We start from the raw sequence: 22,185 nt of genomic DNA, 5'->3' as shown, positions 1-22,185 counted from the left end.
CTACAATCCGCATTCAATATGCGGATTGTAGTAAATAGAGCCCTATATACTGAATCCAAATCTGCTTTTTTGACAATTTGCAACTATTGTTCCTTGAGGGATTACTGAGGTTGAATCTCCTGCTCTATGATATTTCCTTCATTCTCTTTGTTTGTGAAAACTGCTCAGTTACCACACATCAATAAATCAGACTTCCTGTCTTTAAGGGTATTTCTCTAACATTCGATTTGTGGGTTTTTGCTCACTCAGAAATGTTTAGTCAGAAAAAGTATACTGAGTAAAAGATTGCATCCTAGTCTGCAGAAGTGCAGTATTAAGAGATAGTAGATGGAAATGTGTGTGGTAGGGTGCGAGGAAGCTTCTGATAATGGGAGGAGACCTAGGGAAAGAACCCTTACCTGTATCTGCTACTTTAATCTTATTGGCAGGGTGGTTCCATCCATAACCACATTCAGTCACTTTTACCCCTTTTACACCAAACAAATAACCCGGGTTATTGCCAGGTTATTGTGTGAACGGCTCCCCAAAAAATAACCCGGGTCGATTTACGGGGCAATCTTATTCGGGTTGAGAGCAGGGTTGAAAACGGGTTATTCCCGTGTCATGCAGCAGTGTGAAAGGGTGCTACCCGGATTATTTGACCCGGCTATATTCTGCTATTAGCTGATTGGAGCTTCTGGGGTGCTGGCAGATGATGTCATTTGTCAGGGCCCTGCAGAGAGACACACACACAGCCATTACTTGCATGCCAAACCTGCACAGAGCCTGCACCACAGCCTGACCAACTCCCACAAAACGCAGGCTGATACAAAAACTGCCACAGTCAGAACTGCAGCCTGCACCACAGCCTGACCAGCAGCTACAAATGCAGGCTGATACACAGGCTTCTACAGTCAGAATTGCAGCCTGCACAACAGCCTGACCAGCAGCTACAAACGCAGGCTGATACACAGGCTGCTACAGTCAGAATTGCAGCCTGCACCACAGCCTGACCAGCAGCTACAAATGCAGGCTGATACACAGGCTGCCACAGTCAGAATTGCAGCCTGCACCACAGCCTGACCAGCAGCTACAAATGCAGGCTAATACACAGCCATAACAGCAGCTTGACCCACACCCTGTTCCTACAGCAGCATGTGTGCTACCACAAACTGGACCGATGCCAATATCAGAGAGCTACTGCTCATCAGGGCAGAGGAAGAAATTAAACACCAGATGACCGGCACAGAGAAAGATGCAGTAGTGTACCACAATATAGCCCAGATGCTGGAGTCCCGAGGGATAAAACGCATGCAGCAGCAAGTGGTAAATAAATTGAAGGACTTGCGTAAGCAGTTCACTAAAGTGCACGATCATAACTGCAACAAAAGTGGTGCAGGCCGCAAATAATGGGTGCATTACCAATTGTGCTACAGCGCTTTTGGAAATAAAGCGCTTTCAAACCCCATAGCATTGTCCTCCTCAATTGCGCCATCCTGCTCCAGCCAGCAGGAGGATAGTCAAGAGGTACCGGCTACACAGGTTACCCTGCCGTCCTCGCAATGCAGACCAACATCACTGCTCCTACTGACCGATGAACCTAGAGAAGGTAGTGGGATGGATTCATCTGTGAATGCTGACAGGATGGATTCATCTGTGAATGCTGACAGTATTGCTTCCACTATAGATGAGGTAGTTGAGACAAGCTCAGAGACTGCGCCCCTAAAAAGACCCCTCTGCTTCGTGCTAATAGTAAGTATTTTAAAAAAGAAAAACACCCACATTACACACACACACTACATTCACTTAAATCCAAATGGTAACTGTTGCAGAGTGCTGCTAGCGTGCAGGTAGATAGAAGGCCACAAGCACATGTACGCAAATACCACTGCTATCTTTAAGTCGGCTCAGAGCATATTATATATATATTTTTTTGTTTCTCCCCTTTGCAGTCTACAATGTGCCACCCAAAAAGAAGAAGCTCAACAGGTCGGAGCAAGCGGCTAGAGCGATGACTTCTGTGATCGTGGAGCATCTCCGCGAATTGGATGCCGATATTCAGAGGCAGGAGGATGCTAGATTGGATCGGTTTCTAGAGTCCGAAAGGCAAATGCAGCAGTCATTTATGAGGCAATTAATGGATATGCAAGACAGAAAGATGTCTTTTTTTGAGCGCACATTTGCTCGTGGTTTTCCCAACCAAACACAGGGCCTGATTCAGAGCCGCTCGTAAGCGGCCGCTCGTTCGTTCCGAGCGATGTTTGCACAACTGCGCATGCATACGGATCGTAATACGCATGCGCGAACCAGTCAGTGCGGCCGAAAAGCGTTTGTTGGCTAAATAGCGAATGCCTGCTATTTTGAGTGACAGGAGGAGGCGTATGTGGGTGGTAACAGGGGAAGGTGCTTGAAAACGGGGAGAGGAGATCCGAACGCAGGCGTGCTTAAAGGTCAAAACGGGCGTTTTATGGGTGTGCATAATTAATACAGCAGCGTCATTGACCACATCACTGGGTTATTTTATAGTCAGAACTGCTCGCAAGATTGCGGTAGGAAAAACCAACCACAAGAATAGCAGGCAGTTCATACGCTGGTCGATGTACTTGATTAATCTAATAAATAGCGGACATGACGTAGGATGCGAGCAGCCAGGGGGCGTAGTTTTAAAAAAAAATGACCACATGTTTGGTTCGCTCGTTCAGACCTAGAGGCATGAACAGACCGCAAAGAGCGAACGGTTCATTGGAATAGCCACCCCTTTTTTCTGAACGAGCGAGCACAAATAGCGTCCAGCTCTGAATGAGGTCCACAGGCATTACCACAGGCCCCAGTGAACCCAGAACACAGATTTGGCCAGTGCAATATGGGGTCCAATTGTTACAACCCTAGCACTAACCCTAACACAACACAAACAAACCAAGAGTCACCACAGTATACAGTGTATAGGCAATTGCCGTAAACATGGCCATTTTAAATATTTTATCGTTGTACCAACCAGAACATTTGCACATGTTTATTGTGTGAAGGCACTTTTCATTTTTTTATCACTTTTATAGCAGTGGCGTAACTAGGGCAGGGCGAGCGGGGTGCGTGCCCACGGTCTGGCCTGCCCTAGTTAGCCACCAGTGTAGCACCGACCGCAGTGAGTGCGGTCAGTGCTACACATTTACACAGGACCGGCGCTAGGCTTCAAGCGCCGGTCCTGTGCTGCACAGCTGAGCCCGTTCCCTCCCCCTGAGCGCTTGCCCAATAGTCCCAGGAGGCGAGCTTAGGCTGTGCATAACAAATGCATCGCTGCCAGCGCTGGTGGCGATGCGTGTGTTAAACAGCAGACAATGTGAGTCAGATAGACTCTCATTGACTGCTGCAGCACCCACTGCAAGAGGGTACTCCTACAGTGGGTAATGGGACAGACATCATGACGTCTCTCCCATAATGCTGAGCGCGCCAGCCCGGGAGGACTAGCGGGCGGCGGCGGGAGCGGTGTCGCGGACCGGAGCAGCAGCGTGGATTCAGGTAAGTATATTTTTATATATATTTTTTTAAAACCTCCCTGCACTACTGGGGCACAAAGGGGGAGGGGGGTGGCTACTACTGGGGGGACCTCTACTGGGGGTGGGGGCACAACGGGGGGGTGGCTACTACTGGGGGCACCATTATTGGGAGGACCTCTACTGGTGGGGGCTATTACTGGGGGCACCATTATTGGGAGGACCTCTACTGGTGGGGGCTATTACTGGGGGCACCATTATTGGGAGGACCTCTTCTGGGGGGGGCTATTACTGGGGGCACTTAATCGGGAGGGGGAACCTCAACTGGGGACCACTACTTGGGGTTGGGGGGACTACTACTGGGGGCATTATAATAGGGGCCTACTACTAGGGGCACTGCACGGGGGGGACCACAACTGGGGGCAATAATAGGAAGGACCACTACAGGGGGCACTGGATAGGGGGGATCACTACTGGGGACCTGCATCCGGGGGACCACTACTTCGGGCACTGCATAGGAGGGGGGGGAATTACTACTGGGGCATTATAAAAGGGGCCTACTACTAGGGGCACTGCACTGGAGGGAGCACTACTGGGGGCAATAACAGGAAGGACGACTACAGGGACCACTGGATAGGGGGGGTCACTACTGGGGGCCTGCATCAGGGGGACCACTACTGGGGGCACTGCATGGGATGGGGGGGTACTACTGCTGGGGGCACTATATAAGGGACTTACTGCTAGGGGCACTGCACTGGGGGGACCACTACAGGGGGCACTAGATAGAGGGGATCACTACTGGGTGCCTGCATAAGTGGGACCACTACTGGGAAAACTGCATTGGGCGGACTACTGCTGGGAGCACTATATAAAGGGCACTGCATAGGGGGGGACTACTACTGGGGGCACTATATAAAGGGCACTGTATAAGGGGATACCACTACTGGGTACACTGCATTAAGGGGACTGCTACTGTGGGCACTGCATAAGGGGGAACACAACATAGGGCACTGCATTTGGGGGGACCACTACTGGGGGCACTGAGTAAGGGGAACTAATTGGGGGCTGTATAAGGGGGACCACTACTGGGGATACTGTATAAGGGGCACTACTATGGGCCTACATAAGAGGGACCACAACTGCATACTGGGGATACTGTATAAGGGGTACTACTGGGGTTAAGGTGCATATGGATAGGAATGTTCAGCATGAAAATAAAGGGGTGTGTCATGTTGACACGCCCCATTTTTAAGTGACCACGCCCATTTTTTCTGCGCATGCCTAAGGCGCGCACACATATCGGGGTGATGTGGGGGGAGCTCCTTTTTCAAATTTGCCCTGGGCTCCAAATACCCTAGTTATGCCACTGTTTTATGTATTGTTTTGACTGCACGGATAAGGGACTTTACTTTTATACTGGGCATACGATGCTTGACATATGTTTATACTGTTTTTATACTTTTGCAATAATCTGAGATTATGTTAAAACTGTTCTATTAAAAAACACAATATATGCACATGGCTAAAGTAAAAAAAAAAACATTTCAAACAAATAAACCAAAAACATGTTTGGAATTTGAAATTTTGCTTTTTATTTTAAACCAATAAGGGAAGGTTTGTTGCAATGGTGACCCGGATGAGCTCAGCACTGTTCTTATGCTCCCCCACGTAGCTTACTGCATCACTTGTAATGCCCCCCACCTCAGTGTCCTGCACATTCCACTCGGGAAGGAAGTGGTCCTTTTGAATTTCACAAATATTATGGAGTATGCAGCAGGCTGCTACTACATGGGGCATGATTTTTAGGTCCACATCATTCCTCTTCATGAGACAGCGCCAACGTCCTTTTAAATGTCCGAAAGCATTTTCCACAGCCATCCAGGCAGAGCTAAGGATGTGAGTGTAGGTGACCTTTTCCGGGGACAACTGTACGTGTTGGGTATAACCCTTCATTAACCAATGCTTCAACGGATATGCCGCATCACCAATGATGTGGACTGGGACCTCCACCCCATCTACAGTCACTGATTTCTGTAAAAAAAAAATATGGTCACTATATATGTATTCACATGGTGGTCAAGTAGTTTCAGAAATGTTATGTATTTTACAGCACAATATGTTGACAAATACTTTGGAATATCATGCATTCCGTACCATTACACACTTAATATTTTGTTAAAGCACATAAGTATAGTGGACATAAACAGTAAAAGGACCATATATTCTTACCTCTATAGGGAAAAGCCATCCACCCCGCTTTTCCTCTGCTATGTTGTACAAGTCAGAGTTGGCTAGGACTCTGGCGTCATGTGCCCGTCCAGGCCAGCCTATGAAAACATCTGTAAATCTAAAAAAAAAATAAAAATTAGTATTCTACCAATAAAAAACATAAAATAAAAGTAGATATGAAAGAATAATTCGTGAAACTTTACTTACCAGTATCAGTGGTCCACAACAGCTTGAAGAATAATGGAATGCAACCCTTTTCGATTATAATAATCCACAGGATTTTCATGGGGGGCGATGATGGGAATGTGGGTCCCGTCTATGGCAACAGCACACTGCGGATACTCATGCCTGAGGAAGCCTTGGATGGTTTCATCTAGGCGCTGTCCTTTTGGCAAGGAGATAAAGCGCTGGTACAGGGTATCCACTAATGCCCGCGTCACCTGGTACATGCTCTTGCAGACTGTGCCAATACCAACACCAAATAGACAGGAGAGTGTGCGGTACTCTCCGGGGGTAGCATACCACCAGAGTGCAATGGCTAATCTCCTGATTGGGGTGATGGGCTTTCGGTAGTTGGTGGTCTGCATCATCAGTGCTGGTGCCAGTAATTCCAATATATAATAAACGGTGGCATGCGACATCCGAAAGTGTTCCAGCCACTGCTCCCCTTGGAAAGCTTCTACAGTCAGCATGAAAGCTTCTCCATGGTGGCGGTCTCTGGCCCACAATCTTCTATTTCTTAAGGATGGTCAATCTCATCATGGTGGTGATGTTGGCTGATATCAATGCTCTCGTCCTGCGCAAATATTGCCATGGAAATCTGGCCCTCTCAGCCAAGAATTTCGCTCTCCTCCTCGAACCCTGCACAAGGTGCCACATCAGAAAAAGCTGCATCCAATTCTCTGTTGCTGAAATCAACAGAAAGCTGAAAACAGTGAGGACATCGGGAATACCCACATGTGTTCCATCTGCCATCATTGCTGCAATGCTGTAAGCAGTCCCCACCCCTCTTTTTTGTTGCCTTTTGTGACCTCATCTTTGTCAGCCCTTAAAAAAGACCATTTTTAATGACATCTATAGGGAAAAGCAGGAAAAAGCAGGGATTACCCGGGTTCAGTGTAAACGGGGCAAACCCGGGAATAACCCGGGTTGAGTTGCAGTGTAAACGGGGTCTGAAGCCGAGTTCGACCCGGGATTGACCAGTGTTCATATTCCAGGGTCGGACCAGGGATTTTGGTGTAAAAGGGGTATTTGTCACTCATATCCCATTCACACTACAAGCAATAACCCAGGTTATTCCACATGAATGTGCAGCAAGCTGGGTTACTGTGCAGTGTGAAAGGACCAGGTTAAAATACCCAGCATTTCAACCATGGTAATGAGCAGGGTTGAACACACAGCATAGGAAGAGCCGGTGCTTGGAGATGATCTCATCTCCAATTGCAGACTCAGCCCGTGATGGCACTGATGTCATAGACCCAGCAATAAGCTGGGTCAGGCCACCAGTCTGAAAGGAGTCTCAGCCAGGTCGCACCCGGGATGGACATGTGAACAAATTCACAGGTGCGACCCAGGGTATGAAAGGGGTATGAAATGCCTTTCAATTACAGAGGCGGAATGGGGAGGGAAGGAATTAAAACAATAATGGTGTGTAAATGTCAGACCTAGACATCTTTTGTTCTTGCAAGTGTTGACCCCTGGTGCAAAATATGAATGAATGGTGATGTTGATCAGTAACATCATCTAGATGCTTCTCATTTAATGTTTTCTTATTGGATGACTGCAGATTACATTCTCCTGCTAACTGTGCGAATTACATTTTTAATCTTATTGTAATTAATTAATTTGTGTTGTGGCAATATGGTATGTGACCTAGCACCTACTTAGCACCTAATGCAAATGGGCTTATGCTCAGTTGTACAGTATGTTAGGTAATTACTGATGTAGCTTTTCCCAATCCCCTGTGCAACATTGTCTATGCAAATGCTAAGTACAGTACATAAGGTACAATACTGCACCAACCGTGAACTATATTCTATAAACAATCTTCATTGAAAAATGAGGCATGCATTCATTGCTGGACCAATAAATAAAGGTGGGCACAAGTATGCAACCTGTCAGTGGTTGAAGGAGGCGCCTCCTCGAGTACAGAATTGGAAAGGTCAGCCTTACACATGGCACCTGCTGACACACTTAGACTCACATCAGGTTTTTGTGACATTTCTGAGCACACAGTTGGTTCTTGTGCCTTAATGATTTTAATTTTTTTGAAACATCTACAGGGAGAAGGGCTTATATCATCATAATAGGCAGAACCACCAGTCATAAATAAAGGCCAAGGCCTTAGCCATTCCATGCCACTTTGTGTGGTGAAAGGCATATTGCCAATTTTATGTCTTTCTGCAGCTAACTTTCCCTTTGATGTTTATTCTTTACCACTGTAAAGATTTTAGATGCCCTGACTTAAGCCCTGTGTGCCCTTGGCTTGGCTTTTGTAGACGATGTAGACAGACTAGTAATGTCATGACTGGTGGCACTGGTAGCAGCTCCAGCACTAGTATGTGGTTCCTGCTCTCCTCTCAACTGTTTATTCAGCATATCAACAAACACGAATGAACTGGGGTACAACACACATGTCAATTTGCACCAATTTTAAATATTACACTATGGTATCAATGACCTACAGTGTCACAATATTTTATATGAATGAGAAAATAATAACACACTGTGCTACCATTTACAGTGTCACAAGATTTTTTATGAGTAAAAAGCAGCGTTACCACACAGTGTGTCAATATTTTTTATGAATAAGAAAAGAATAACACACTGCGCTACCACTTACAGTGTCACAATATTTTTTATGAATAAAAATAACACACTGCACTACGATTTATAGTGTCACAATACTTGGATGATAAACTGCGGTCTGGCCGGCAGTGTCACCGAACAATAATTTTTCTTACACTGGGAAAAGCACCTCTGGACGAGGCAGTCGCCCCTTGATGAACAACACAGCACCCCTTTATGGACAACAAAGCACCACTGCATAGTGCAGACGGACCACCTGCAAGTCACAAATACGTGGATGATAAACTGCGATCTGCCCGGCAGAGTCACCTAACAATAATAGCGTAGCTAGCACACACACAAAAAATAAAATAAAATATATTTGTTTTCATTTTTTGTGGAATGATAATTATTAATTTTAACTTTTATTTTTTTTACACTGGGGAAGAGCACCCCTGGATTGACAGAGCACCCCTGGATGACACAGCACCCCTTTATAAACTGCAGCCCTATCCCCTTGATTGACAGGACAACTGTACTGCAGCCCGACAACACTGCACTCTTGAACAATTATAAAACTGCACCCTTGAACAACAGAGAGAACAGAGGGCCTGATTCAGAGCCGGACGCTATTTGCGGACGGTCGTTCTAAAAAAGGGGCCGGATATTTAAATTGAGCACACGCTCTTTGCGGTGTGTTGACGCCTCTATGTCTGAGCGAGTGTTCGAAAAATGCGCTCGCTATTTTGTAAAGACGCCCCTTTGCCGTTTGCATCACACGTCATCTCCGGTATTTATTAGATTAATCAGGAACATCGAAAGGCATCTGAACTGCTCGCAGTGCTTGTGGTAGGTTTTTCTTACCGCTATCACTGCGAGCAGTTCAGGCTAAAAGACATCCAAGTGACATGGTCAATGACGCTCCTTTACTAATTATGCACTCCCATTAAACGCCCTATTGACCGTTAGGCACGCCTGCGTTCGGATCTCCATCCCCCCCCGTTTTCAAGCACCTTCCCCTGTTACCACCAACAAACGGTACATTCTGTCAATCAAATTAGCAGCCCCTCGCTGTTTTACGATTTTCGACAGCAATGACTGGTTTGCGCATGCACATTACGACCCATACGCATGCGCAGTTGTGCGAACATTGCTCAGAGCGAACGAGCAGCCGCTTACAAGCGGCTCTGAATCAGGCCCAGAGCCCCTTGATTAACAGAACAAGAGTGACACCGCAGAACCCCCCAGTTTATGTACTGTAGCCCCAGCCTGACAACACTGCACCCTTGAACAACTACTGTAGAACTCTGCACCCTTGAACAAGAGAGAAGAACTGGGCACATTTGTTCTGTACACTCTCCACAGCTGGATTGAAAATTGCGCTGATCACTGGGACCTTTTTAGAATCCAAAATCCACGAGAATCCATCAGTGGGATGATGAATTTTTGCCTCGTTTTGGATTCCGAGTTACGCGGGAAAACCTGAGCCGGGCTCGGATCCTACTCGGATCGCCTATGTTCAGGTGGGTCGGGTTCTCGGAGAACAGGACCCGCTCATCTCTACTCCTAACTGTCCTTTTTCAAACACAGCCTGTAAGATGACAAATAGGAGCTGAGTGGCTGGTAATTTATCACTTTCCAATTTATCACTTCCCAAAGATTAGTACATCTCCAAAAGGGAGAGATACCTGCCAAAGCATACCACTTTTACTGTAAATGCACTGCTACCCACATACATCACCGGCTGGTGATTTGCTTGTTCCCCCCAAGTGCTACTCCATCCAAATACCAAGTGTATGTAACTGTGAGTACAGCTTTACATTAGGGGTGAGCGGGTTCGGATTTCTGAAATCCGAACCCCCCCAATCCGAGGCAGATCCGAGTCAGGCTCGACTTTTCCCGCCTGACTCGGATCTGAAATTGAGGCAAAACGTCATCATCCCGCCTTCCGAGTCTCGTGGGTTTTGGAACCTATATAAGGTACCCACGTCGGCGCCATTTTCTCACTCGGCTGTGGACAGTGAAGAGGGAGGGTGGGAGTTAGGGCTGGCTGGGGTGTGTAGTGTAGTGTAGTGTAGTGTTGTGCTGTGCTGCGCTGTGCTGCTGTTGTCCACTACTTCAAAGTCCATAGGGGCTGGCTGTGTTGTGCTGTGCTGCTGTTGTTAATAGGGGCTGTGTCCACTACTTCAAAGTCCACAGGGGCTGGCTGGACTGTGTTGTGCAGTCAGTTCTCCATAGGGGCTGTGTCCACTCCAAAGTCCTGTGCAGTGTCCCAGTCCTAAAGGGGTGCTGTAGTGTTGTCCAGGGGGTGCTCTGTCCATCAGGGGTGCTCCCCCCAAGTGCTAAAAAAAAATAAAAAATTTTGTGTGTTTGTGAATTGTGTGCGCAGTAGCCGCACGTGCATCAACAAAGTAGTGCCAAGCGTGCGCCTGTGTCATAAGTAAAGGGCCGGCTGGCTTCACCGTTAAAGGGTGCTGTAACCCCCAAAGTACACTCCAGTCCAAACCAAAAAAAAAATTATTTTCTGTGTTTGTGAATTGTGTGCGCAGTAGCCGCACGTGCATCAACAAAGTTGTGCCAAGCGTGCGCCTGTGTCATAAGTAAAGGGCCGGCTGGCTTGACCATTAAAGGGTGCTGTAACCCCCAAAGTACACTCCAGTCCAAACCAAAAAAAAAATGATTTTCTGTGTTTGTGACTTGTGTGCACTGTGGCTGCACGCGCATCAACAAAGGAGCAGCGCCAAGCATGCGCCTGTGTCCCATAAGTAAAGAGCCGGCTGGCTCATTTCTTAAAGGGTGGTGTAACCCACAAAGTGCACTACTCCAGCAAAAATAAAAAAATATTTTCTGTGTTTGTGTGCACTTTAGCCGCACGTATATATCTATATAACATAAATGGAGGACCAAACTTTTTCCGATAAAAATAAAATAGGGAAAGATCAAGAACCACTTCCTTCTAGTGCTGTTGCTGCTGCTGGGAGTTGTTCATCATCCCAGAGAGGAAGTAGGAACATCACTACTTTTACTAAACAATTGACCATCCAACAGTCCCTAGCGATGAGGATGAAGTACGACAGCAGTCATCCTGAAGCAAAATGTATAACTGAGGCCTTGACTGCTATGTTGGTGTTAGACGTGCGTCCGGTATCCGCCATTAGTGCAGTGGGATTTAGACAATTGATGGAGGTAGTGTGTCCCCGGTTCCAAATCCAGTCTAGATTCCACCTGCATCCTCAAAGCAGCAGCGACAAGCGTGCGTCTGTCTGTTAAAGGGTGGTGACACCCTCAAAGTGTGCTACACAAACAATAAAAATATTCTTCTTCTTTTTTCTGTCTTTGTGAATTGTGTGGGCTGTAGCCGCACTTGCATCCTCAAAGCAGCAGCGACAAGCGTGCGTCTGTCTGTTAAAGGGTGGTGTAACCCTCAAAGTGCGCTCCACAAACAATAAAAATATTCTTCTTCTTTTTTCTGTCTTTGTGAATTGTGTGGGCTGTAGCCAGACTTGCATCCTCAAAGCAGCAGCGACAAGCGTGCATCTGTCTGTTAAAGGATTACATCGGTGACAGCATCCAAGTAGGCATGTCAGACAGTCCGTACCAGTACTGGCAGGAAAAAGAAGCAATTTGGAGGTCCCTGTACAAACTGGCTCTATTTTACCTGAGTTGCCCCCCCTCCAGTGTGTACTCCGAAAGAGTGTTTAGTGCAGCCGGGAACCTTGTCAGCGAAAGGCGTAGGAGGTTGCTTCCACAAAATGTGGAGAAGATGATGTTCATAAAATGAATTATCAACTCTTCCAGGGAGACCAGCCTCCTGAACGTACAGAGGGACCTGTGGTTGTGGATTCCAGCGGGGACGAATTAATACTCTGTGAGGATGAGGATGTACACAACACTGAAGAGGGTGAGGAATCGGTGGATGAGGAGGATGAGGATGACATCTTGCCTCCGTAGAGCCAGTTTGTGCAGGGACAGATTAATTGCCAGCTTGTTTTGTGGGGGCCCAAACGAACCAATCATTTCAGCCACAGTCGTGTGGCAGACCCTGGCGCTGAAATGTTTGGTTTGTTAAAGTGTGCATGTCCTGTTTATACAACATAAGGGTGGGTGGCAGGGCCCAAGGACAATTCCATCTTGCACCTCTTTTTTTTCTTTGCATTATGTATAGTTTGGGGCCTAGTTTTTCAAACTGCCATCCTGTCTGCTACTGCAGTGTCAATCCTAGATGGACCACGTGTTTGTGCCGCCCACTCGTATCTCTTAGCATAGTCATCCAGCTACCTCGGTGCAACCTTTTGGACATAAAAACACTATTGTGAGGTGTGAGGTGTTCAGAATAGACTGGAAATGAGTGGAAATTAAGGTTATTGAGGTTAATAATAGCATAGGAGCAGAAAAACCCACAAATTCTGTGATTTTAGCTGTTTTTATGCTTTTTTTCCAAAAAATACAGATCCAAAACACAAAACCCAGAACCCAAAACACGGAAGGTGGTTTTGGCAAAACCAATCCAGATCCAAAACACGAAGAAAGATCCAGATCCAAAACCAAAACACAAAACACGAAAAGTGGCCGGTGCACACCCCTACTTTACATACATACTGCTGCACAATAAACCGAAGTACTGGTTAGGTCTTGGACTGCCAAGTGTATCTGGTGATTCCGCTGGTGTATACTACATTATTTACTCGGTGTACCACCATCAAATAGTACACACATATCAACTTAAATATAAAATCTGTATGTGAGGATAAAAATGTGAAGTTATTCCCAATAAAAGCATTCCAATGTAAAAAAAATTAGAAAGTGCTTCCCTGCTGCAAATCTGTCACTACCTCCAGCACCTAAAAAATTAAAAGTAGTGTAGGCATAAGGGAGGAGGCCTTGTGATTTTACTATCTGCTTAATAATATACACTCAGACACTCTGATTCCCAGACTTCTAGTCCTGTCCTGTTAGAGAATATGCTGGTAGCTAGTATGAAATTCAATCTTCGATCATGTGTTATGGCCTGTAACATGCTGCTTATGCTGGTTATTTTGACAAAATAAGAAACACAAGATTTCACTTCCAAATCACCAATGAATACTGCAAACCCAGGTAGTGTGAACAAATACCAGGACCTTAAAATATGAATGTGTTTTAAACAATTACTTTTTTGCTTCATTTAACAATTTAATGTTCTTTTAAAAGTATTTGAAAACTTTAAATGATGAAGAGGTTAAAAGGGGAAGAGTAAGTGTCACAGTTCTACTCCTACATCCAATCTGAAATGCATCTCTTTTCATGTGTCAGTAATTTTAAGAAGATTGCAGAGCATAAACATTTTTTATTGGCATTAAATTACCAAGCCCAGTTGAAGAACAGTAAAGTCTAAACACATGCTACAAGAAAATGACAACATTAGTTAACATATTGGCAGATATAAAAGTGCACTGCTGTCAGTGCGATTGTATACATTTGGGACCTATAATCTCCTAGGTCAGCATTAAGATAATGGTCTTGGCAAGAGAGAATTTTTTTTAATCCTGTATTTAAATACTTCCAAAACAGAATGTATTGTTCTGGGTCTCTGTTAAAATATAATTTGGGGCCTATTTATTATTGGGGGCCCTCTTACCTCTATGTCTGTCTGTTATTACCCAGTTTTGTTCTATCGATGTTTCCAATTGTAAAGCGCAACGGAATATGCTGCGCTATATAAGAAACTGTTAATAAATAAATAAATAAATAAATAAATATTGGTCACTGATAAGTAAGAATCCAACTCTCCACGAGTTGCAGCAATGGATTTTTAACTACCAAAGTGATTCAGTATTGCTCCAGTGCAGACCCAGCTGCTCCAAAAAGCAGTTACTCCCACGATCCCTAACACTGCTTCTGAAGTGCAGTGTTATGTACCCCTGCCGATCGGTCTAACTGCGCATGTGTGACCAGAGTACACGCATGTGCTTGGACACAGTACTCTTTACAAGACAGTAATCCTTCTCATCGGAAGGTGCAAGGCTCTGGGAACCAATACAATTTGAAGATGCCATTAGGTCCTGCAGGAAAACTATGTTTACTGAGCTTGTTGATTATTTGGCAGCCCCATCATACCCCTAATAGTGACTGGGCTCATTGCAAAAAATGGGCCCATAAGGGATCATGATTACGGTATGACTCTTAGTGAACATGGCTCATTTGTAAGGGGTTTGTGCTTTAAAATTAGAGTGCTTTGCTGAAATGAATAATCGGTGACTAGTTTTTCCCATGGAGCTTTTTGAAGCATTTAAAGGGGAAAATATAGAACTGTAGTTATTATTTTGAGAAGCTATGTGAATAGGCTTGATGGTAGGCCTGAAGGGTTACAATGACATGGTATGGGTTATTATACCCTGGTTTTATTGATGGTCACCAGGAAAGAGGATAAGGCAGGCAGTTGGGGTGAACATGGCTGAGCAGGCACTGACTATTTGGTAGTACTTGGTTGCCTGACTATGGCCCTGATTCAGAGCCAGATGCTCTGACAGAGTGCTCGCTTTGAATCAGAGCCGGTCTTTTTTTTTTCTAGAACGGCCTCCTGGCCGCTCGCATAGTTATAGCGAGCGGCCAGGAAGATGGTCGCAATGGTCAAGACCATCACGACCATCGGGCTTGCGACAAGATGCTTGTGGTAGGGTCTCGTAGCCACAAGCCCCAGAGAGCTTTCGGCTGAAACAGAGCCGAAAGTTCTCCCACTGACATTACTTGTGATGTCAGTTGGGCTGCCCCCAGATGGTAGGCGTTCTCATGGGAACACCTCCGTCTGAGCAGCCACCCCCCCGGCCCGCCCACCAAAGGGGTCGTGCTGTCACTCAACATCGACAGCACGCCCCCTTTGGTGCGAGACCCGGAGCGATGGCTTGCCCACCGCTATCTGGGTCTCGCGCATGCGCATGACGGAGCCGGCTCTGTCGTGCGCATGCGCTCTGGGCCACCATCGACCCAGTTGCGAGCGATCAGCGCTTGTGACCGGGTCTGAATCAGGCCCTATGTCCCTCAATTTAATATAAGATATGGTCCCCACTGCTTGGTGTTGTGTTATTTATTTTGAGTGTCATTGCGGTAGGAAGTAAGTGACAGAGAGACAGATAGCTTCCTGTATATATTAATCAAATTATATGTTCTTTTTACTAATGCAATATCATTAAATAAAACAGATTATGGCAAAACACAAATGATAAAAAACAAATAATTCTAATTCAGAAGTTTTACAAACATATATTGAAACTAGGTTTCAAATGATCAACTACGCTCTACAATAACTACAAGGAAACCAATACAGTTTGGAAATGACTATTTGTGTCAGTAAAAACATAAAATAAAAAAGCTCATTGCTAATGACAGCAAAACAATCCTAAATGGATTACAGCATATAACTAGCAAAGAACATGATGAAGACTATTGACTCTTTGAAAAATGAGGGACATGCTCTGATTAACAGGAATAAAGATAAAATGGGCAAATTATTTTTTCTAGGTAACAGAGTAACAGAGAATGGTACAAAGAATGCTAGAAAACAAGCAACAACTGTAAATATAACATGTTGACTTCATGCATTCTATTGTGTACATTTACAAGATGTAAATCTTTATATCAATAATGCTTTAAAAGAACTGCACTGGTAGGTATCAAAAATATGAAATAGGACAGGTGCAGTATATTAAGAATCACAATGTATTAACTAAGGGCCTGATTCAGCATGGATCACAAATGCAACCGCATACACAGGTTGACCAATGGTTGCGTACTGCATATGCATATGCACTGCATTGCCCGCGATCACACTGCAATTGTGGATGCGCTGTGGAATCCATCACAAAGTGAGTGACAGGCCATGACTGTTTGGGGGTGGTGTTGGGGAAGCGGTTGCCAAAATGCAGGCGTCAGGGGTTAAAGTGGGCAGGAACAGGGTAGAACTGAGTTCCGTCACCTCTAATGGTAGGTGGAACTAGTTTCACCTCCACCAAGTCCCTGCAGAGAAGTCCCACAGAGAGCCACTTACTGTTTGCCTAGTGAGGCTCAATTTCTTCAGAGGTCCCTTATTTCAGATAAACTAGCATATAGATAAGGAAAGAATCAAGCGAAGGCAATACATAGGGGTTGCAAAAAAACATTGGGCAACCAAATGACATAGACTAGTTTGTGGGGACCGCATAAAAAAACTCAGAGGCAGGGCAGAAAAATAACACTGATGATATAGTGCCTAGGCAGCCCCCAGCCATTTCACTTTAGCGTTTCCTATACACAACAGTGTGTGTGTGTGTGTGTGTGTGTGTGTGTGTGTGTGTGTGTGTGTGTGTGTGTGTAAAGAACAGTTTTCACACTTGTTTTGGCCTGACAGATAGTGTGGCAGGGGGGTGGGAAGTAGACGGTGGGAGAGATGAGTTCCACCACCTCTCCAGGACCACTTTAATCCCTGGCAGGCATGCCTGTCCGATGGAATGCTGTTGTACGGGCACGCATAAATTAGCCACTGCGATTGCCTGATTGCTCACTGTGTGCGACGACACTTGCAAATTCTGAGGCAGGTTAGAGCTGCTGAAATTGTACAAGAGGGTTTGGTGTTCCCTGAAGTTACAGATGTATATGCAGGACTGCGAGGTATTACGGATGTGAGAAGGCAGTAGTGGGTGACTCTGTGCTGGCTGAGCGGTGGCAGACATTAGCATATTTTTGCAAATTCATTGCGTTCAATTACGCAGCTGCGATCAAAATTGCGACCCGTGATGAATCAGACCGTAAGTCCTAATTAGTGTCACAAATGACAATCTGGTATTGGAAAATAGGGGGAAAATGGCATGGGGATACCCCTATTTTCTAATAACCAGCATGGGGCATATACTGTAACAAATGGCAAGCCACACTGGACCTGATTCAGACCTGCTCGCTAGGCTGCATTCGCACGTAGTCTGCCGATGTTTGCAATGTGCGCATGCATATAAGTTGCACTGCGCAAACTAGTCCATGCGATCAGGAAGCGATGACTTGCTGCGCATAGCTAGCTCTCTAGAATGAGTGACAGGACAAGCTGTTTTTGGGTGGTGACAGGGGATGATTGATGGAAACGGGGGTGTGGTGGTGCGAACGCAGGCATGTCTGAGCATCTTAACACCGTTTCATAGGTGTGCATAATTAAGAGGCAGCATCATAATACACGTGACATGGCTGAATTAAACAATGAAGCACTCGCAGTGTTTGCGGTAGGATATGGTCAGCAAGTGCTGTGTATGGGTCCGATGTTACTCGATGTTAACGATTGTTGCATACACTTCCTGGAGATTATGTGGGAAAGTGGGCATCTTAAGACAGGCAGGTGGGCATCTAGTTACACACCGCAATCGCACACCAAGTGTGTGCTAATGCCTTGCTGTGTGATCGCGGGATTTGCATACATTGGCTGCATGTGAACGCATCTAGTGAGTGGGTCTGAATCTGCTCACTGTTAAAAGATCTGTGAAAATCAGTAGTGCATATACCTTGTGCAATTATTTAGCATTCACATTTATTTAAATGAGCTGTTACAATGTTAGCAACATGAAAAGGCAGAAACTCACAGGACTAGATTCAAAATGTCCATTTTGTTTGTTTTGTTATTCAGGGTGTAGTTTGTGCTGAATATGAGCTGCTGTCAATGACTGGAATTGACCTACATCATCACCCGGATAGATAAAGCCATTTGTCAATCATATGGAACAAGCAGAAAGAGTCACACTTGCCTGGAGCTCTGGAACATTACGAAGTATAGGCAAGAGAGAGTGACATTTCCATAGATGTAGAAACTCTGCTGCTTTTTTGCAGTTGTGATAACTTTTGCTAATGCTTAGCACACACTATACATTATTGGCGGATCGCCCTGATAATTGTACTGTGTGTGTTGGCTGACTGATTCAAAAATATTGATTGGTCAACATACCAGATCGTCCAGCATGTCTGTCTGATGCAATACTTTGTAAGTTAAAAGTCGGCCACCTCAGCCAACCAACAGCCATTTCCCCTGTACAGAGTTTGGGACCAATACACTATGAGATATCACCAGGGGCTGGCTGGCAACTTTTAGCCTGGGGGGCAAATGCATGCAGGCGGCCCTGGCAGAGGAGTAACGTGTAGCCAGGGTATCTGAAGAATATGCGTGCTATGGCGCCCCCCCCTCAAGTGTTCCAGGGAGGAGGCGGGTCCATATGGGATTAATGTAAGGTAAAAATAAAGATTAGGACAGCCCCCTGTGCCCATATGCAGTGCCCCCGTGTGCCACAGGAGAGAACACCCTTATGCAGGCCTCCAGTAGTGCCCCCAGTAGTAGTCCCCCCCTTGTAGTGCCCCCAGTAGTAGTAGTCCCCCCCTTTGTAGTTCCCCCAGTAGTAGTAGTCCCCCCCTTTGCAGTGCCCCCAGTAGTAGTAGTCCCCCCCTTTGTAGTGCCCCCATTAGTAGTAGTCCCCCCTTGTAGTGCCCCCCAGGAGTAGTAGTCCCCCCCTGTAGTGCCCCCAGTAGTAGTAGTCCCCAGTAGTAGTAGTCCCCCACCCCCCTTGTAGTGCCCCCAGTAGTAGTAATAGTCCCCTTATAGTGACCCCAGTAGTAGTAGTCCCCAGTAGTAATAGTCACCTCCCCCTTGTAGTGCCCCCAGTAGTAGTAGTCCCCCCTTGTAGTGTCCCCAGTAGTAGTCCCCCACCCCCCTTGTAGTGCCACCAGTAGTAGTAGTCCCCCACCCCCCTTGTAGTGCCCCCAGTAGTAGTAGTAGTAGTCCCCTTATAGTGCCCCCAGTAGTAGTAGTAGTCCCCAGTAGTAGTAGTCCCCTCCTCCTTGTAGTGCCCCCAGTAGTAGTAGTCCCCCACCCCTCTTGTAATGCCCCCAGTAGTAGTAGTCTAGTATAGTATAAGAAAGCTGTAAGTACCCTAAAATATGTGTTTTCTTAATCTAGAGGTTCCCAAACGCGGTCATCAATGCACCCCAACAGTTCAGGTTTATCTATGGTTGAGCACAGGTTGTTAAATCAAATTGACTGAGTTACTAATTATGTCACCTGTGCTCAATCAAGGATATCTCTAAAAATTGAACTGTTGGGGAGACTTGAGGACCACGTTTGGGAACCTCTGGCTTAATCAATGTAAAGAGGAAAAACACACGCAATACACAGAACGCTTGTCCTTAAGGTCATGAATTGTAAAATACCTCTGATCATAAAGGATTTAAGACAACTAATATGCAAGAAAATAAATGACACTGTACGATGGCAATGATCAGATAACAATCAGACGATCGTCTGATCGTCCTCCATGTGCTGGAATGTTCTTCCAACACATGCAGTAACCCTTAACGACTATAACAACCCGTGAACTATGTTCGCGGGTCCCTATAGTAAGCAGGCTAACCTGGTCAATAACGACCAGGTCTGACTGCTTGCACAGATGATGGTAGTTGGTCAATAACGACCATACATGGCCAAGCATCGACCATCGTATGGTCGTTTGCAGGGGCCAGAAACTGTCAAATTTTAACGATAATGATAGGATTGTTATCGTTATCATTAAAATCTGACAGCTTATCGTACCGTGTGTATGCACCATAACTGTGTAAAATTAAATGCACTTCATGTAAAATGATGATTGCCAAAAATGGAGCATATACCTTAATCATCTACTGTATGCATCGTTCTTTTGATTTTATCTTCCTGCTCTATAGCTGAATGTATAGTTCAGTATGTGTCTTTTTTGGTGAAAAAAAATGATTTGCTCCCTCCAAGCATCATAATCAAACACATATTGTTTCAGATATATTGAAGATTTAACAGTTTTGTTTTTCATGCTTCATCTTCACAGCAAGTGCAAAAAACCCACAACTGACTTCTTTTGTTGCAGACATTTAGCTTCCAGTACAAAATACTGAAGCATCCTGTTAAATAATAGTGTCCCAGAAGATTTCTTCTATCAATCACAGTACTGCTGAGCACTGTTTTTAAAGTAATTCTAGGCCAGGTCACATAGTGAGATTTGAACATGATAACAATGCATTAATGCAGAACCGCCAAGAGGTGGGAATGATAATGTAATGATCCGTGTGTACTGAAGGATTATGTTTCACAGGATTTCGATGAATGTTAGGATTTAGATCAAATATAGAAGTATATTTCGGGGATGAGTAGGAATTTTATTCATGAAAAGTAAAATTCAGTAAATGAACGTGTTTGATATTATGATGAGACAGCAATGAGGTTTGTACAGTGTAAGATACTTGCTAATGGATCATCAAAGTGATCCTCATTATTGAAACTACTTTTCAGCTTTCTGACTTTGTAACAGTACTATGCAGCTTCAGACTAGATTAAGCTTTAGCAGCTTTGGCCAGCCACAGGCATACATTACTGATGACAGACAGCAATGAACAGGAGACCCATTAATGGACTGAAGTCTAACTAACATTTAGTGTTGCTAATGATATATATACAGCAAAACACCTTACTTATGCTAAAGTTTTCAATAAATATTCACTGCTTGCATTGCTTCTTGATGGGAACAGGATATAAAATGGAGTGTCCAAAGCTGGACACCTTCCTGCTACTCGATGTAATTGTCGAGAGCTGATTGCTGTTAATTAAGAACTGGCACAGAACGATTCCATATAATTCTTGCCTATTTTCCCAAAATGTCCTAAAGACTCCTGAAATTCTGAGAAAGGCCCAGCCATTCCGAGAGTAGATCAGCCTCTCAAAGCCACTCACTTCTCCTAAGAATTGGGTGGATCAGAAGCTCAATGATGTGTTTTATGGTGAATCATGTTATCATTGTCCAGCCTCCACTGCACAACAGTATGCTTGTGGCATTGAGCATCAGAGGGTAGGACGACAGTGACAACATTTACTGCATCAATTTATACATTGAAATGGGCTCTATTATAGGTAAGTCCTGGATAAATTGATATCATTTGTCATGAGGAAAAGCCCATAGAAGTGATGCAGGTGGTTACTTCAGGGGGCAGGGCCAGGCTTTCATGTCATTAGACCCCGACCCTGTCATGGCCAAATGCGGCCAAAATTGGATCTGTAGGAAGTGGATGGGGCTAAAATTATGCAATTGTTTCATTTTGGCCCTGCCCCCTCCATATGGATTGTGATTCCTTAGGTGTTCTCTCCCCATCCTGCCCACTTCACTTGGATGTGGGTAAAATGCAGGAGATCTGGTCACTCTTCCATGGGTGTGGTGGACTACCCCCAAAAATTGGGAGCCTCCCACACCTTATGGCAGAGTAGGCAAGCATGCGAGGAATAGTAAAGAGGTGCTGGGCCTTAGAACTACTGCTGAAAAACTAACACTATGACATTTCCCCAATATTTACTTTTGGTGTTGCAGAGAAGAAAGTAAGCCTGCCTGCAGTGCATAGCTTTCATGTTTTCATACTGCATTTGCTCTGGAACCAGGTGTACACAAGTCATATGTCTGAGTGCATCTCCACTAGATACTGTAGAGGCAGAACTGGTCCGGAACATGACACTCTCTCCTAGGCGAAATTCAGTGAGGTCATGTTGCTGAAACTGGGGGTCATGCAGAGCAGAATAGAAGACAAAATATTGCAGGTGCATCATTTGTACAAAGAATGGGCTGGTATAAGTGCACCCTAATTATGGTGACAGATACAGTGCCATATATGGTGAAAAACATACTGATTGGGGGCAAGTGCACTCAATGAT

General features: G+C 45.2%; 1 long non-coding RNA gene and 1 pseudogene across 2 annotated transcripts in view; one reads left to right on the top strand and one right to left on the bottom strand.

Moving 5' to 3' along the window:
* LOC148473406 (uncharacterized) overlaps nt 1–22,185 on the bottom strand; it is a 147,314-nt gene that overhangs the window by 115,189 nt on the left and 9,940 nt on the right. The window lies entirely within an intron of this gene.
* On the top strand, nt 1,135–2,212 carry LOC148473407 (uncharacterized; annotated as a pseudogene).

The sequence above is a fragment of the Taudactylus pleione genome, unplaced genomic scaffold (genome assembly GCF_031769625.1).
Source record: "Taudactylus pleione unplaced genomic scaffold, aTauple2 ptg000918l, whole genome shotgun sequence".
NCBI classification, from domain to species: Eukaryota; Metazoa; Chordata; class Amphibia; order Anura; family Myobatrachidae; genus Taudactylus; species Taudactylus pleione.
The sequence above is the reverse complement of the archived record's forward strand: the minus strand, read 5'-3'. Positions and strand labels throughout refer to the sequence as shown.